At 36.6% G+C, this 7,673-nt stretch overlaps 1 pseudogene across 1 annotated transcript; it reads right to left on the bottom strand.

The window, feature by feature from the left end:
- Window positions 1-1,826: 1,826 nt before the first annotated feature.
- LOC148870609 (L-type lectin-domain containing receptor kinase SIT2 pseudogene) lies at window positions 1,827-4,112 on the bottom strand (annotated as a pseudogene). The gene has a single exon (XR_016107674.1). The product of XR_016107674.1 is annotated as an L-type lectin-domain containing receptor kinase SIT2 pseudogene (transcript).
- Between the last annotated feature and the right edge of the window lie 3,561 nt (window positions 4,113-7,673).

Genomic DNA, 7,673 nt, shown 5'->3' with positions numbered 1-7,673 from the left:
GCCCAGTGTCAGAATTTTTAGGCTCAATGTAGCTGGAATTAATATCAATTCATGAATGAACAATGGTGTATAAAATGTGGGTATTTGACATTTTGAATTTTTATGTATAGTAGAATTCAAAAATTTGCAATAGGCCTGTCCATACTTTTCTATATTTAATTTGATGAACCTTAGACTGCATGTCTCTACCCCATTTACATTCAAACAGCACCAAATATTAGTTGGGATATGTTGCACCTTTTTCTTCTTCCTACACTTTCTGCATTAAGCAATTATGTGCAGTTGGTTTACATTATACATGTGCAGTGGAACACCTACCAAGACTCAATTGGGCTGTAAATGAATGGGACCGAATTGGATATATGGTAGATTCAAGTTTTATTTGTTCACTTTCAGATCCGAATCAAATTTATCAACTAAAATATATCGAACATGAACTAATGACACTTTAGCGAAAACACAACATTCATACCAATTTTACTATTAGATAAAATATAATCCTTAAGCATATGAAAGTATATGCATTTAAATCGAATTGAATTGGACGAAGAATTATATAAATTTTCTGAAGAAAAAAAGATCTCCTTCACTCAGATTAGGAATAATATAATAGGGCCTCAACTAATTCACTAGTGAAGAAGTGTTCAAAGATCCTCTATAAGAACGAATAATTAATATAATAGACAACATTTATTATATTTGCATATTATCATTTATGGGGGTGATATTCCTAATATACAGCTATATTGTACTGTGGATAGAATTCTCATGGGTAAGAGATCTGAATTATTATTGTGGTAGTAGGATATGATTTAGGGAAGGGCAATCGAATAGGAATGGCACATGCGGTGAATTGGCACATATAGAGTTGGAGGTTTGTATACATTTGTATTTTCACTCCTAACAAACTGATCGAACATAGTTCTTATAAGATGGTTAATTAACTGGTAATAATATTTAGATATCACAAGTGTGTGAACCTGGATGTAAGGCAAATTACAAGTCAAATAGTCAACGTGCCATTGTTCTATATACATGGGACCCACATCACAAGTGAACAGGGCCAGGGTTCATACAATCGGGTATATATATATATCTATATATATATCAGCAAAAGCAAGTTTGCTAATTTGGCATTTTATTTATAAACAAAATCATAAGGTTAAGCCAGTAAGCTATATGAATGAAATAGAAAGAGAATGGAGCGATTTAATACTAAAAATATAATATTTCCCATTATCTAATTACTTTTTCTGGTAACTTGAACTTTATATATTAAAGGCTTAAAAGCTAACAGAAACAAAGATTAATTATTACTTCAGTCCTTTGATAATTATCAAACATTATTATGTCATTTATATTTAGTAGTAAGCTTGTATGTACTTTTGTAATTGGCAATTTTTGATGACGATGATGATGATGTTAAAAAATATGTATTTAAAATTTTCAAAAACTTTTTATATTTCTATATATGTAAAAACTATTCTTATATTTATCATATTTATTTTTATTTAATATGATGAATATATAATATTTTTATATGTATAAAAATAATTTATTTGAGTTAATTTTAAATTTTGTATTTTATAATTTTTATCATCAATTAAAATTAAAAATAATTCTTACTTATCGTGTTTAATTTTTAATACGATAAATATAAAACATTAGAGAAATATTGTTCTCCAAATTTCTACATTGTATTGTTTTTGTATTTTTATATTTTATAATTTTTCTTATTTAATTATGAAATCAAGAATTAACACATATGACCAAAAAGATTAAACTATTGACCGGCGCGCTTTCACATTTCCCCACTCTATTCACACTTTTAATACTGCTGTATATTTAATAGTAATTGATATGTACATACAAGTAAAGTTTAACCGCAAGTTATCTAAAAAGATTACAAACTTTAACGGCCGGTTGAGAGGAGTGAATCTGCAACTAATGGTAGTTGTGTAGTCGATGTATTTCCTAGAGAGGAAGAAGGATGCGACGTGGCAAATACTTCAGTCCCTTTACCATGTGCAAACGCTTGACCATGCAAAGATGATTCTGGCAGAGGGACATCACCGGCCAAAAAGCGCACCACCTGCCGCATAGTCGGCCTAGCAGTCGGAATGGAGTGAGAGCAAAGCAAGCCAAGCTTTAACACCAAATCCATTTCCTCACCTACATAATCACTACCCAGATTTGGATCTACTGTCTCAAGAATCTTCCCTCTAGTCCAATATGACAACACCCAATCCACCAAAATTATCTTTTCTGCTGACGATGCTTGTGAATCTATTGGCCTTCTCCCACATGCCACTTCAAGCATAAAGGCCCCAAAACTGAAAACATCTGAGCTCGGTGATGCTTTGCTGTACCTAGTAATCTCTGGCGGAATGTAACCAAGCGTACCTACCACATGAGTAGTTTTGGGATGCATTCCTCGATCATAGAGTCTTGCGAGGCCAAAATCTCCTAATCTTGCATTAAATTCATTGTCTAACAAGACATTACTGGACTTGACATCTCTGTGAACAACCACCTGTTCCCACCAGATAAAATAGCCCAGATGCTACTCCATTGATGACATAAAATCTTTGACCCCAATTCAGTGTGGCTTTTGATTGGTTGAAGAGGAATTTGTCTAGATTTCCATTGGGCATATAATCGTACACCAGTAAGAGTTGTCCTTTACGCCGGCAATAGCCCAAGAGCTGTACCAAGTTCTGGTGCCGCAGCTGTCCCATGCTAATAATCTCAGCGACAAATTCTCTCAATCCTTGTCTAGATTTATGAGAGACTCTCTTCACTGCGACTTCGATTTTGGAGGCGGGTAACGCGCCTCTGTAGACCCTACCGAAACCGCCGATACCCATAAGCTCATTTTCCCTAAATCCGTTGGTGGCGGTGTAAAGATCTTTGTATTTGAACCTATGAGGCCCATAGTCGAGTTCCCAATCTTCAAGTAATTCAGCGAACTTTCTCTTCCTTCTCACGATGAAAAGGACAATGGAAATTACTATGAAGGCCAAAACTAGGCCAATAATGGGTAGTCCCACCGTCAGAAATTTGGAATGCTCTTTGGGTCCTATTCGAGGTAGCTTCGGAAGCTGGGAGATGCTAAGCTCTTTGGCTGGTCCGTTCATCTTAAAGCTCCATCCCAACACGTAATGCGACGCAGAAAAGGCACCCGTCGAGGAGGAGAAGCCAATGTACATGAGATCTTCCACGACCTGAGAAAGATTTAGGTAATAGGAAAGCAGGGGAATATCGGGTTTAGTAACATCGATCGGAGCCAACGTTACATTAAGTTGCTTGTTTAGACCACTGTATTCTACCCACACTTGTATAGGTTTCCCACTCATAAGGGTTAAGTCGTTTACGCCACCGCTGTGATCGGTGGCATAAGACGCCGGAGCGGCATGGATGGACATTAAACCGTTAATATCGATACCAACATGATTGTTATTGATATCGGAGAAATCACCAGTGTTCATGATGGTGTCGAACTCCACTGTAAAAACATGATTGGACTGCTTACCATTGTTAAACTCGTTGAAGAGGCCTAGATATTGGGCTGGTAGAGCTCCCGGTAACGCTCTTGAAGGTGTGATCACGAAAGCAATCCCATGACCACCTAAACTTTGGAACTCGGGGAGGATCCCAAATACAAAAGTTGTAGAAAAAGTAATCACATTACCGTCTGATTGATTCTTGAACTGGAACGGGTAGGAATAGAAGGCATGACCTATCTGTCGTATAGATTGGTTCGTTAGCATCAAGAGGCCGTTGGGTGTGATTTGTGCCATGCCATCCAGGTTAACATTGGCACCCTGAAAGCCGTTATAGGTAAAACCGGCATCTTCTGAGGGTACCATGCACGACATGAATAAAAGAAGAAAAGAGCACAGAAGCAGCAGTAGTAGCTCGAGCTTCACAAACATCATCGATATCTTGTCGGAGAACGTTAGTTTTATCGTATGTTTTTTCCTAGCAAAAATTTTGTCTACTTTCTTCTCTGCTACAAAATTCAACGGACTCCTCAGGTACGTATATCTAGGAACTAGTGAAGAACCAGTGTTTCACTTCTTCGATCGGAATCCACTCATCAGCGATACAGCCCCTACCCTACTAAATCAAACCCAGCTACTTTTGTTCTCGTGGTCTACATACAGATTGCGTAAGTGGCCCAACTGTTTCTACCATCCACATTAAATTATTCAACCATATTTGTCTTATTCCTATCAACTCAAGGCTTGGCAATGCCAATGGTCCCTATCATCTATCAGATTTTTTTGGTGAACTATCCATCAGATTCTTACCATATAATTATAAAATCTCTATCAACGATTTACCAAATAAATAAAATCGATTACAGTTTACCCAAAAACTTATCACATATATGTTGCTCATTTAGTGGTTTGGTGAATCCATTTATTTTAATTAAAAGTTTGGATTTAACTAGAAACACAAATTTAGGGGCTCTTTAGTTTCGTTGGTGTTTATACGGTATTTATTTTGAAACCGAGAAAATGATTGAAAAACGAATTGGTGTTAGGAGAAATATTAAAAAGAAGATTCCCTCGTAAAATTTTAAACAAATTGAGACTAATGTTTATTTGATAAACAATTTAATTAAACAGCATTTCAAATTTTATTGAGAAATACATACATAGTTGTGTTTGGTTTGAAGGAAAAAGTAGGGAAAGGAAGGGAAATGTAAGGAAACCTTCACAAATCTTGTATAGGTTTTCCTATGTTTCCTTTCCCTTCCCTACCTTTTCCTTCAAACCAAACATAGCCTTAGAGATGTTTGGTTACAATTCAAGACAAGTAGAGAATGGATAGGAAAAGTGAGTAGGAAATTATACCCCATTTGGTTTTTTAGCTAAACAACACATAATTAAACACCATCTTACAATGTGGGCTAGGCACCAAACTACCTTTAACATGTCATTCAATGCATGTGGGATAAGGGTTGTGTGAAATAGTAATTTGTAGATACTTTGTAAGTTGTATCTTCCAAAAATGTGTTTAAGTTCAACTCTTTTTTTTTTTTTTTGGTAATAGAGATTGAATTTTTTTCATTAAGAGAAACTCAAGGGGGGTACAAATCTTCAAAACAAAGGAACTCAAATGAGCCAAACCAAGTTGAGAAATGGTTTGCCATCAATCAATTAAAATCGGGGGAAAGGGCTGCATGAGCTAAATGGTGAGCTACCCTATTTGTCTTCCTACCACAGTGGAGGACTTTAGATTGGGTAAAACGCCTTGAGAGGCTACAAATATGTGACCATACATTTTTCAGGGGGTTAAAGTCAGACTGTTTATTAGAATTGAGGGCTAAAATAGCTTCCAGCGAATCAAATTCCACTAGAGTTCTATCTAGCCCTTCTTTTAGAGCTTCCCAGCAGCCCAACCGAATGGTTCTTCCTTCAGCATCAACGATTGATTGGCAACGAACTCGGTCTCCTCGAGCACCAACAACTTTCCCTTCATGATTCCTTATGACACAGGTGATTCCCACCCACCCAGAGGATGCATCAAAGCTTGCATCACAATTCGCCTTCATCCATTGGTTAGGAGGGGGTTGCCATCTATTGTTTACTTCGGTTTTTGGCTCCAAATGTTCTATGAGTTGTAAGAGTTCCTTCCACATACTAGTGCTCTTCCTTACTATTGACGTCAGGTCTGGGCTTTCTCCCTTAAACATGAGATCATTCTTGGCCTTCCAAATCTGACAGCACATGGTTGCTTGCAGAGATGCCCATGTATCCAGATCTTCATCAGGGTAGCTGGTTTTTTGAAACCCAGACATGATCCAAATAACTATGCTCCTGGATTCTACACTCTCAGAGATAATGCCTAATGGGGATTCGAACCAGACTGCCTTCACAAAAGAGCAACTTATAAGGAGGTGTTTCACATCCTCCTCTTGTCCACACCTTGGGCATATCCCATCAACCTTTATTTGCCATTTCTTCAACTCCATACCAACACCAATGACCTGCCAGCACACCCGCCAAATGAAGTTTTTAATTTTAGGAGGAACTTTTAGTTGCCAAACTTTCTTCCATAGAGATGGTGGTGCTTGTGTTACAATTTGGTTATTGGCTGCCCTTCTTGTTTCTTCATTTAACTTACATGCAATTTGGTAACTAGATTTCACCGAGTACTGACCATCCTTTGAGTAAGCCCAAATGAGTTTATCCTCCTCCTCTTCCATGCTCAGCGGTATAGTTAAGATACCTACAACCTCTAATGTTGAGAACAAATTGGTCAACATTGTCTGATTCCAACGGCATGGGTTACATAAAATCAAATCCTTTGCTTTCAAGACCCCACATCGCTGGGGTTTGGGGGAATGGATTTTAAAATCCTCAAAGGAAGGCAGCTAAGGGCCTTCCCAAAAAAGTATGTTGGCTCCAGAACCAATTCACCAATAGAGACCATTTTTAAAATGTTCCATACCTTAAGTGATATTGTACCAAAGCCAGGAGGAGTGAGGTGGGCAATTTGAAGTCAGTAGTGGCAATCTAGCTGAATACAGAGATATAAGAAGTTTTCCCCATAAGGAATCCTAGCTATTTGGTAGCCTCCATGCCATTTTCCAAAGGAGGGCCCAATTGAAAAGTTTTAGGTTCTGAAAGTCCATACCTCCTTTAGATTTGACTAGGCAAAGTTTATTCCAATTAAGCCAGTGTAATTTCCTCTCATTTGTTTTCTAATCCCAGAAGAAACTTGAGAACTTCCGGTTGATGTCATCAAAGATATTCGCTAGGATTCTAAAGTCGTTGGGATTCCAATTAAGCCATTAAGCTATTCTCATGATGAGGGATAAAATTACAAAATTGCACACATTCTAATTCTCTTCTCTTATTGTTTATCTTCTTCTATCTTTAGACTTCAAATGCAAATTAGAGTTGATAAAGGCTCAATTCAAGTGTGCTTTGCTTATAAATTATAAAAAATGTCATCATTGGTTTGTTTTTTAAGTAGGAAGGTAGAAGAAGATGAAAACATGGGCATTTTCATAATTTTATCTCTCATCGTAATGGTAGATTAATGGAATTGGACTTAAATGTATATTTTTGGAAGCTCAAACACTAAAGTGACATTTAAAAGTTTAGGCACTAAGGTGAGACTATATTCCCAAAGTACAAGATACCTATCTACAATTTATCCAATAAAAATGAAAAAGAAAATACAATACAAACAAGACTAATGAAAAAAATATAATCCTTTTGAGCTTGGATCTCTAACCCACAAACGGTTCCCACATCCCTACCCACAAAACACTACAAAAAGTGTTCCCAATACAAGGTGGTAGTGTCTTGTGGGTAGGAATATGGGAACAATTTGTGTGTAGGAGATATGGGAAAATCTATGATGCCAGAAAGACATACCAGAAGTGTTTTGACCAATTAAAAACCACCCATGAATTTTGATAAATACTACCTAATTGGTTAACACATTTATGATACCAGTTGATTGGTTACAAGTTTTTTAGATACTATACCTTCCTAGTATCATAGTTGAAGCCTAGAGATATGGAGTGCTTTCTACATCATAGTCAAATCCTTAATTAAAACTAGTAAGTGTATATGTGCTTTTCACTTGACAATTTTCAATGATGATAATAGTAATAATAATGTATCTAATTTTTTTATGAAATTTATGTA

Source organism: Nelumbo lutea, chromosome 2 (genome assembly GCF_056320005.1).
Source record: "Nelumbo lutea isolate HS-2025 chromosome 2, American lotus-T2T, whole genome shotgun sequence".
NCBI classification, from domain to species: Eukaryota; Viridiplantae; Streptophyta; class Magnoliopsida; order Proteales; family Nelumbonaceae; genus Nelumbo; species Nelumbo lutea.
Note: the sequence above shows the minus strand (reverse complement) of the source record. Positions and strands in the feature narration are given on the sequence as shown.